Here is an 11,743-nt window from a genome sequence, read left to right as displayed (position 1 = left end):
ATCCCTATATTCTTTAAGAATGATCTTTTAGGAGTACATGGAATTATTATATTCTTTTTCATTTCATATCTATATCCACATCTCTGAATCTGTAGTCTATAATTCAGATATTAAAAAAAAAGTCTAACCTAAAGGTCAAAGAATAATAATGAAAATTTAAAACATATTTATAGCTTACTGAAATTTGGCAACTTTTTAAAAAAAAATTAAGACTTCTCACAAAGTTTGATAGATTACTTAGTGTAGTAATGCTCCACAAAAAAAAAATGAAATAAATATATGCAAAGTTACATAAATTTCTTTGATGAGGGGCTCCCGTCTTTAAGGAACGGATCATATATCTATTGCTTTTCAGAATATGCATTGGGTAATACTTCCTTGGAAAAATATATGACAAAGAACCATAGATTTTCACCTTTTTACACTTTATAAAGCACAGATAATCAATGGCAATCTTGTATGTTCCTTTGATAATGACTTTAACACAAAAAGAATAAAAACTGCCACATGTAAAAAGACAGAAAAGAGTTAATGCATACCGTCTTTGGTACCAAGACAGCGATCTAAAATGTTTTGCCTTGAAGTTTCAAACCACCCTTTCATTAATACGTCCCATTTCTGTCCCTCAGGAATGTAAGGATCTGATTACCCCACAAAGGCCTTCTGAATGAAACCATTTTATTACGTTTATGGAGCAGTTAGGACACATTTGGTTGTCAACGACGGCAGAAGTTTCCATTCAAACAGGAGAGGATGGAAATAATACCCTCCAGCGTCTCGCCCGTGGACCTTCTCACGGTCTGCTTGTTGGAAATACCAGAGCCTTTCTTACCTATTGTAGAGGGAGTGCCTGGCCGCCACAGGTTTCGTTTGTTCCAGGAAACTCTCCCTTACACATTGTCCTTCCTTTTTATATCTGAGAGGTGCACTGAGTGGAGATTACACGTATTAGGAACCAACCCGCCCTAAGGATCCTCCTCTCAGTGCGACCCTCGCTTAGGGAGATGCACAGTCACAGGTATCTATGTACCAAAATTGGAGTCTCCTTTTAAAAACTACTCCCTTAAAACTTTAACAAGCTTCACATCTCCCTGATTTGAGGCAATTATGTGTGCTAAAAGCAAACCTAGAAAGACATTATTTAATTATAACATTGGAACCTGGATTCAGGGCTGTGAATGTTGTGAAGCTAATAAGTCCTGCGCATGCTCTGTACCATAGCCTGCCATTCATAATGTCTCTTCAATACCGTGGGTGGCCGGTTGCCGCGAACATAGTCCCTGCTCTCGGTACACATCCCCAAAGTAATTTTCTTTCTTATTCCTCTGTTCCTCCTTCCTTCCCTTCCCTCTCTCTCCTCCCCCCTCCTCTTTTTAATAACAAGGTTGAAGCTTCTCAGTTAGGCTGTGGGTTTGGAGGTAGGGGGTAGTATCAGGTTTCCCTTAGGCTCTTATCTGATAGCCTGACAAATATCCTACCTATCAAAAGCTATCTAATATAACTTTGCCCTAACTTTAGTTTTATATAGAGAATTTGCCTTTTCCAACATTTTCCAAAATGTTTAGAATTTAGTCATTCTTTATTTTAGTCCATAGGCAAAGCTTTTAGCAAAGCTCTATTTTTTTCTCTTTTTTTCCTGCTTTCAGATGGGCTGATGTCAGGAAAAGCTTGTATCTTTCAGGACCTTACTTAAAGCTGCAGAATGAGTCAACACACTCAGACATTAAGACATTTTTCTGCCCCAACCCCAATTTTGCAGGCTTTGGAAACACAAGATCTGGGTCCCATTGCACAGTGCTCCCAGATTCACAGCTATTTTACTAACACATAAGGATTGCCCACTTCCGTCGTTGAAGAGGGAGAGGAGGGTTCTTTACTACCCTTTGTTCTATCTCATTTTAGTTGGATCTGTTACTGCCAATCCCTATTTCCCTATACTAAATTCTGAATCAGTTCAGATACTTTTGCTTGCAAGTAATGGATGGCTCACATAAATAGAGAGGTTTCTTAGGTAGATCCTACAGAAAGCCCTGACATTCACTCTTATTGCACTGGTGAAAATCACATTTCCAGCCCCTAAATAAATCACTTTGGCCATGAAAATGGAATTTGCTGACAGACTTAGACAAATTCACATGGACTAGAATTTGGAGCTTAAGGACAATGAGTTTTTAGATGGAGTCCTGATTAAAATTAGTTACATCTTGAGAAGAGGGAAGGGGACTTGGAAGCTTAGAATTCAACCAACAGATATAAAGATCCCTATAAATCATTTTTAATTTATGGATGTTTTAAAATAATATTTATCTCTTTTCCTTAGCACCCAGATGATATTTCATACCAATATTGTTAAAAATTAATTCCCTATGGAAACTACAGTGACAACAAGTAGCCATAAGAACAGATTATAAGTATTATGTAGCTGCCATACCAAAACTTTTTTCTTTAAAAAAATAAAAGGCCAGATTACCTAGTGACCATGTAAATTAAATTGGCAATTAGTTTGTTTTCTTCATCTTCTTTTGTATAAGATCTTTGAGTTATAATGTATTTATAACATAAATAAAGCAGAATATAGTCTTTGACTAATTGAGCTTAGAAGGTGCCTCATGACCCATCAGGGACCTATTTGTGAAAAGATAGTTACCCTTAAGGAGGTCACTAAGTTGTCACGGCAACAACTATACATCCCAACAACAATGTGGAAGAAAGCACTGACTCTGAAATAAGAGATCTGGGTTCAAAACTCTCAACCCTTATTTTATAATATAAAAACAAGTATGGGTTAAAACATATTGAATTACGCTGCTATAGATATTAATACTTGGCGAGCAGAATCTTTGTAGACTAAATGATAAAACATAAATAAACTTAGCAAACAACCCTGATACATAAGTAGATCCTCAAAAACTAAGAGTAATTCAGTTACTTACTTGAATTAAAAACTATTTTTTTGCTAGAATTAGAAATAAAAAGGGCTAATGGCAATTAATTCACTGCCTTTCTTACTGCTTCATTTTTTTTATATGATTCTTCTAAAGCTGCGTCTGACTCCTCACTCTATCTGCTACTACGGTGTTGGTAGAGCACAAATAGCTTCCCGACTGGGTCACGTTTATAAACATTTACTGTGGAGAATTTCAGGTGGTCATGCTTGGCACTGCCTTCATCAGTATCAAATACCCTTCCTCACCACAGCAACCCTGGGTTTTATTAACTACTCATTCATGACTCAACCATCATATTACAGTCATACTTTTTATTTTACACCTCAGTATACATATTTTTTCAGAACTCAAAACCTCTGGCAGTTTTACATCTCTAGTTCATACCCTAGGGGGAGCCAAAAGATAGTTGCTGAGATCCCAGTCCAGAATGTTCCCTGTGTCACTCCTGCATGCCTCAGAAAGTCACAGAAAAGATAGATTTGCTTTACCAAATAAGTTGTATTTGTTTCTGCTTCCAGGCTCAGGAAACTACTCTTCAGCAGGCTAGCTCTAGGAACCATTATTATAATAAAGCTCCTGATGTAATGAGTGGATTCTTCAAAGTTACTCTTCTCCCTCATGTTTATTTTAACTAACTTATGGCTTGTGTTTGCTTATTTATTCATTCAAAATATTTTTATCAAGTGTCTACTTATTTACCAGAGTATAGGCTAAGTACTGGGGATATAGTGGTGTTCACAACGGACCTGATAACTAGTCTTATTGAATTGATGTATGTTGATAGCATCAGGCACTTAAAAGAGGCTTTTTGGGATGTGAATTTAATAGCCTGGAAATTTTTACAGGTTTGACATACTATTAATTCTTCATGGAGTCTTATTAGGAGTTCTAAAATACTTGCTTTTATTTGTGTAAATGTGATTAATGAAGCATTAATAGGTTTAGTCTTGATAAGTACCAACATATCCAATTAGATTGCCTTCTGATTCTCTGTTGGTCAGCCCTTTGGAAACTCCCTCCCAACTCTTCTGACGCCACTCTAGTTCCTCCACCAAAACAGTCCTTATATATTCCAGACATATTAAATGACTGAGTTTTGCAAACCTGGAAAGCAATTACCTTCATGTTTTAAAAATACATAAATATGTGAAAGGGCATTGCATAAAAAAGGATGATTCTGGATCTTCAAAGAAGGAGATATTCAGAGCAGTGGTAATAGCTACCAGAAGGGACTGCATAAACATACATAAGGGTTTGTGGAGCATGAAATCTGTTTTGGTTCCCTTTCCAGTATATTTGGATGATGACCTCAGAAAGTAGGAACTTAAGTGAAATCTAGGAAGTGTCTGCATGTTTTATTTAAAAGACAGTATTGACTTTGCACTGTAAGAGTCCCTGAGTCAACACCATGCCATTACGCCAGTGACATTTTAATATCTTCCAGGACAGTCTGCGCCAGTGACATTTTAATATCTTCCAGGACAGTCTGCCTGAAAAAAAAAGGGGGTGACTTCTGATGAAAAAAACTTGTGTTCTAAAAGATCCAACAAAATGGGCATATTCAGTCCTCCTTATTTTTGGTTTTAAAATGTAGAAGGTAGGTTTTTGTTTGGGAACCATGTATTGCCTGGAAGAAATGGTAGAGGTGACAGGTAAGGGAAGAGGTCATGACTAAATGATACAATGATTTATAACTGTTGTTTTGTCTTTCTATTAATCATTACCTGCCATAACTTCTCTTCTTTTTCTTTTTTTAATAGTATACAATCCATTCACACAGGATTTGAGGGAGCATGTCTCTGACTCAAATTAAACCAATTATTATTTTGTGTAACTGGCATTATTCAGACACTAAGGTGACCATCCCTGGCCATGTGGTCTGGAAAAATAAAGAAAGTAGGTGAGGAAAGAGAATAGAGTGGACATGTAGAGAGGGAAGGAGTCAGTTGATAGAAAGTTCTTTGTAGACTTGGAGCCATTTCTCATGCCCAGCTGTCTGAATTCTTGGCCTTAATTTCTGTAAGACATTTTGATTTCCTTATAAAAATTTCTGATTTTTTATGTACTATTTCAAGAATGTCTTTGAATCACTTATGATAAGATTTTAAACTTTATATTCACATTTCGGAGTAACTTCTTTCAAAATAGGTGTATAACATTTTTTTTACAGCCCTTAAAAGTCTGCCATTTATATCTGTATCTATATCTATTCAATGATCAGAAAATTGTCATATGGTAGTATTTGCAAGCTATAATTTATTCTAAATTTTCAGTGAGTATTGTAGTCCAGCTGATGATAGTGTCTCTTTTGGAGTTGATATGATACTATTATAATATTTCTATGTAAAATATTTTAAAATATGAAAACTCTGAAATCGTAAATAAAACAAAGATCAGATTTAATGTGGAAATTTCATTAAGAGTAGAAAGGTCATTAGCAAATGCAAAAAAGAAATAGTCTTGTTTTAACCATGTATATATGTTCTATGTTTAGTTACACTGACTGTTAACAAAACCCCTAGTAAACATTCCCTAAATGATTTAAGCCTCCAGTGATTTCAGAATGATACTAAGCAATACCCAGGTGTGAGTTCTGTGGCAAAATCAATTCTCACAAAGCTCCCTGTTCAGTCACATAGGGTTCTGAAACCTTTAGACAAAAGGTAATGGATGTTTCATTTCTGATGGGTTAGGTTTGGAGGTCAGTGCTATGAAAAACTGTGGGAGGCACATTCAGCAATATTTTTTTCTTTTCTCTTTTAATGTTCAAAAGCAAGTCAGGAGCCTCCTACACAACAAACTTTGTTCATAGGCATTTGATTTGGATTCTTGCTGTGAAGCAACACATTGACCAATTGTGTGCTGGGGTAGAAAAATTGAGCTTGAGGTTGTGGTGAGCTGTGGTCAGGACTGACCACTGAAAATCTACAGGTAAACATAAAGGAGAATCTTCTAGTCACTAGCATGTATGCAGATAAGGAGAGAGTGACCCTGTGCAGACAAAGCCAGATATTTGAGGCCTGTAACCCTAACATTAAATCTGGTGTACATGCTGGTAAAAGGTTTATTTACAGTTACAAGTAAGTAATTTCTGTGTGCCGAGATGATCCACAGATTCGTATTTTCCTGATGTAAGTCTACAGATTTTCTGACTTAATGGAGTAAGACCCCCACAACTGAGTTGTGGAGGCTACCACACCTTGGCACAGCTCCACGAGACACAAGGTAGGAAATGGTAGCCAGGTCCAACCACGTACATGCTGTTTGTAACTTTGTGCTTATTAGCTGCTCTAAGAGTAAGCCAGAATCAAAACAAATTTGAAATGACTCCAAATTGTCATTCTTCCCTGTCCTTTTATGCACACCGACTCTGGCCAAATGCAGAAATCGGTCAACATGTATTCTTTTTCTGTTATACATACACACACCCACACACACCCACACTACGAATATACACACAGTTTTCTTTCTCATGGCTTTGGAAAGAGGAGAGGAAAGTATTGTATGTGCCATGCTCATCTTCATCCCTCATATATTGGAAAGAAAATGCAGTAAGTGGGTTTCACTTGCAGTCCTTAGATGCATAACACAGGGGAGTCTAGGCCACTGGATTTTGCTCACATAGGATGTCCTTGGGCTTCAAGGTCAAAAAGATGTGTAAATCATAGATACATCTTCCTTCCAGGTATTAGAAACACACAGTGGACTCACAAGGAAGGATCACAAAAGAGTCAGTAAAGCCCTTCTTTCCAACATATGTTCACTTGTTGATTTTTTATTTAAGACCCACATAAAATGTCAAGTAAGTCCAAGTAGTAATAGAGTTCATTGAGTTCATACTCAGTAGAGTTTATTGAGTACTTAGCGTTATGTCCTGCTGTAAGTACCATTAGTTATTAACTCATTTAGTTACTATTATCCCCACTTTACAAATGAGGAAATTAAGGTATTAGGAAACAAGTTCCTAACTTTGATCACAAATTTAGAAGTGATTAGAGACAAGGTGTTGACTTGGTGACCTATACAAGCTTTCTTAACATAAAAAGTTAGAACCAGAATTTAACCTGCGACTGTCTGTCTTCAAAATATGAGCTCTTAACCAGTATTTGACAGTGCCCTCAAATACATATCTTGTTTTTGAGCAAGATATTTTATCTCCCTTTCATGGATAAGGAAACCTGAATCCTAAGAAATGATGTCATTTTCTCTTTGTTGCTAAGTTATTATATGGTACGAATGGAATTTAAACCCATGTTTGTCTGACTCAAAAGAAAACAGCAAACCTCTGTTAGTTTGGCTAGCCAATATGAGATATTTATGTTTGTTTAATTATTAAGATAATGTTGGATTTTTCTCAATTTCTTTATACTCCTCCTGAGACATGCAGGTAATAATGGACTAATGCAGATGAGTCTGAAAGGCATAGAGGAAAGTCACTGCTTAAACAGAAATGCCACATACCTTGAGTTTAAAAATAATAAGTTTAATCACAATATTAATGGTTTCCTGAAAGATTTCCAGACAATGACAGCAAAGAAGAAAAATGAAATGAAATTTGTGCCACTTGATATTATGACATAACATTAAAAAAAAAAAAAACCCAAACATAGATTAAAGCTGTGTGTAACTAGAGCAAAAATAGGCACAGAAATCGATGTAAAAAAAGTAATGTAGAATTACGAGATTGACACCACATTATATATGATGCTTTGATATCTGGTAAGGCTGGTATTGAGAGTAATGAAACTCATACAACCTAATAAATGATATGAATTAGTTCAGAAATAAAAATAGCTAATAATCATATTAAAGGGATCTCAACTTCACTCAAAATTCAGTAAATACAGAATAAATCAGATGCTATTTTCAGTTCTCAGATGGGCCTGTATGTATGTGTTTTGTAGTAACGGTGAATGTATGAGGAAATAGGCAGGCATTCTTATGTACTGTTGGTTAAAGAGTGCATTGTTGCAATTATTTATAAAAGGCATTTAGAAAACATGATCTAATTTAAAAATTCACATTTCCTTGACCAACAATTCTACTTTTAGAAATTTTAATATTTACACAACTTGTGATGTATAAGAAAGATGAATGAAGTTGCTAATTGCAGCACTTTGAAAACATTTTATGGGAAAACAAAACAAAACAAAAGCACATTTTTAGGTGAAGTAATATACAGTGAATTGTGATATATTCACAGTCAAATGTTAGTCACTCCTTAAAGAGAAAAAGATCGACTCTAGAATGCTAAAATGTAGTAATTTACATACTGTCTAATTGTGTGAACAAGAACACCGAGCAAAATGCACAAGCATAGATAAAAGTAAAAATGATGTGTGGGATGGAGAAGTTATGGGGATCCAGTTTCACCAGGAGAGGTATGCCAGTATCTTTGGTGGGATGAAGTATTTTATTTAGGCTACAGTGAGAGATTCCTCTGTTGGTTATCTGGGGACTATTTTTAATGTTTTTAATCAATATACATGTATACTTCACAAAATTCACATACTACTACCACTATAAGGCTAAACCAAATTCAGCAGGCTTCTAACAGTCAACTCCACCCTGCTCCCTAGAGCCAACCCTTGTCATAAAATTAGCTATTATTTTTAGCAGTTTTCTCCATATTTCTCCATATGTCCATATTTCTCCGTATCTCCATTTTCTCCATATTTCTGCATATACTGAAGTTTTTGTTACCAGTTTTAGACATTATGTTTTTAGTTTATCTTATAGTAGATGAGAATTTTAACTCCCTTAAACCTATTTTTTTGGTATGTTCCCCTTCTTTTGTCTTCATCCTCTCAATATATCACAACTATTTGATAAGGAAATATCATGATTTGATAAATATTGATCACTGTTAAAAGAAAAATCTTTTTATGATTATGCTTTCTTTTGTTTATATTTTTTAGTTTTTATAGATGCCATTAGTCCCTTTTTTTCTTCATATTCTTATTTCTTTGAATTATAGTTTTTCTCTTTGTCTAAACAGCTTTATTAAATGATTCTCAATATAGTTTTCCACCTGGAGATATGAGGCAGACAGTCTACTGATTCCTTGTTTTCCTGATTCTTTGTGCTAAACTTTGGGCTGATAACTCTCTATAGTGATTATACAATTGGCAATCTGAGTATTTAATCAGGCTATATTATGTGTTACATTATTGTTTCTGGAATCCTCTTCTCTCTAGGTGTGCTTCGTCATTCTGATAGAGCATATTCTCCAATAGCATCTTCAAATAAGTTTTGTGTTAGGCATATTCTTTGAAACTTAACAGAAAATATCTTCATTTTACTTTACTACTTGATTGAGCTAGTAAAGCAATACATAGATATTTTTCTCAAATATTTAGAATGTGTGTGTATGTGTATATAACAATATCAGGCAAGAGGCACATGATAAATATACAAAAGAGTAGAATTAAAACATCTCAGGAGAAACTCTAGGAAATAGATGAGAATGGATGAATGGAATAGCATCTTAAATATTTTTGGAAAATTTTTTAAAGTTCAAAGCAGGACAAAGGGACTAAGTTTCTGGTCTGGTGTGTAAGAACCTTGGAAGTCCACAATCTGTCCTAATAAGTAAAAAACAACAACAACAACAAAAATCTCCAAAAAACCAACGAAACAAAGTGAAAAATCAAAACTCCTCAGAGATTCATAAGAAAAGTGAGGTCACAGAGTGAAAAGGTGCTTCCAACTTGGAGAAAACTGCAGGTGAATAGAGAGAATGACTACTTGTAGGAGTAAAGACCCCTGAGCAGAAACACATGTAGGAACCCCGTGCTATTAGAAAGAAGTCTGAACTGTAACTGGAGGCTCACTGTGGGCATCTCTGAGAGTTAAAAACTCCAGGGAAACCCAGTCATAGGGCATCTCCAGCTTTGCATGAGTTTTATCTCCAAGAACTGGACCTAGTTCTCTCAGTGAATATTAGAAAAATCTCTTCATGCCTGCGGTAGGTGGAGGGAAAAAGAATAATAAATTAGACAAAGCTATTTCCAAAACATCTATTCAAATAGATGCTATCCTTTATGAAGTTATATTTTTCTGGATTTTCACATTATATCACTCTGAAACTATTAACATTGATAAATCAATGACACATCTTAATGGATAACCAGGATTTTAGACATATGAAACAGATATATTTCTATTTCTCACTGAAATCATGTTTTTTTGAGCCTTTTACAATAAGACAAGCCATGAGTCTTATTGATATAGTAAATATAAGTAGTTCTAAATAGAACAAATTTGTCTTTGATCAGTTTTGAATCTCAAATATTTCAGGACTATTTTTGTCTGGCATTATGGGAGAGAACATGACTATAGCCCATAAGCAGAAAAGAGTTTGAAACAGATGCTTTATGTTAGAAGTATAGATTTTCTAAATTCACATAGTTACCATTTAACATATTAAGAATCTGACTTGCTATACTAATTCATGGGCATGGAAAAATCAGAGAACTTGATGAGATGAAGAGAAAGGCCACAAATTAAATAAAAATGGTGTATCCATATGTATGTGCAAATTTATAATTCTGTTGCTTAAGTAATTCTGGCATTACAAACTTAATATTTAATGCAAAATGCAACATTGAGTCTAGAAGATTAAAATGTTATTTTTCAAAGCATATTGAATTATTGCGCTCCATGGTTAGTAGTCTATGAATAAATTGCTTCAAATATTGAAAATTATGGAAATGTTTATTGATTAAATAAAAAGAGGTGTTGCCTTTATACACTCCAGAGAACACCTGTAATAATGATTTCCCCATAGCTGTGCTAAAAACTGTAATGGATATAATGGATATGCAATAAAATTAATAGATCATAATATTGCTATTCTTTTTATTATTTACAATTTTACTGATATTTTGTAATTTTATTGTTGAAGAACTCCCAACAAGCTTTACTTAATAGCTGGAGATTCAAATTAGAAAATGTCATGGTAGGTTGTCTTTCTTTTGTTAATTTTTTCTTTTTTTTTCTCGTAATCATTAAGTGGTAGTAATTTTTGGTATGGGAAGACATATTAAATAAAATTTGGTAATACAAGTTTTTTTTTCCTCTTGAAAGACGCAGGAATTATCCAATTTTGCTTGACCCAACTATCAAGGAAAAAAAAAACCCTGTGTTATACTTGAGGCTCCCAAAATATTTGTGTTTATTATTGGTATACTTATATGAAGTAAACATAGCAAAAGCATGAGAGAAAAAAGTTTGTAAATCAACTAGAATGCATTTGCCACTAACTCTCTTATGTCCATAGCATGGAATGTACATTACTCTCTTGGGATATAAATGCAAATCAGAATAAGATTTGGTTTCCATTTGAGGTTTCAAATCACTTTCCTCCTTTCGTATAGAAATGTGATTTCTCATTGCTTATTGATCCATGCCCTAGAATCATTTATTCACTTATTCATTCCTTTACTTGTTCATCTATCAGACATTGGGGAGGCAGCTCCTGTGTGCCAGGAATTGGAGCAGGGGCTGGGAATGCAAAGAGAAAAAGTTGCTGTTTTTTAGGATAGAGTGATAACCAGAAGTTTTCATTGTGGTAAATACAGAGGTAGAGAACTAGACATGGCATCCCAGGAGCTCTAAAACAAGTGTTTGTCAGGGCAAGGTATGAAGGAAAGCATCTTTTTTTTTTTTTTATTCTTATGTTAATCCCCATACATTACATCATTAGTTTTAGATGAAGTGTTCCATGATTCATTGTTTGTGCATAACACCCAGTGCTCCATGCAGAATGTGCCCTCCTCAATACCCACCACCAG

This window comes from Leptonychotes weddellii, chromosome 14, assembly GCF_054177405.1.
Source record: "Leptonychotes weddellii isolate Sample4059 chromosome 14, ASM5417740v2, whole genome shotgun sequence".
In the NCBI taxonomy this organism is placed as follows: domain Eukaryota; kingdom Metazoa; phylum Chordata; class Mammalia; order Carnivora; family Phocidae; genus Leptonychotes; species Leptonychotes weddellii.
This window is presented reverse-complemented; position numbering follows the sequence as displayed.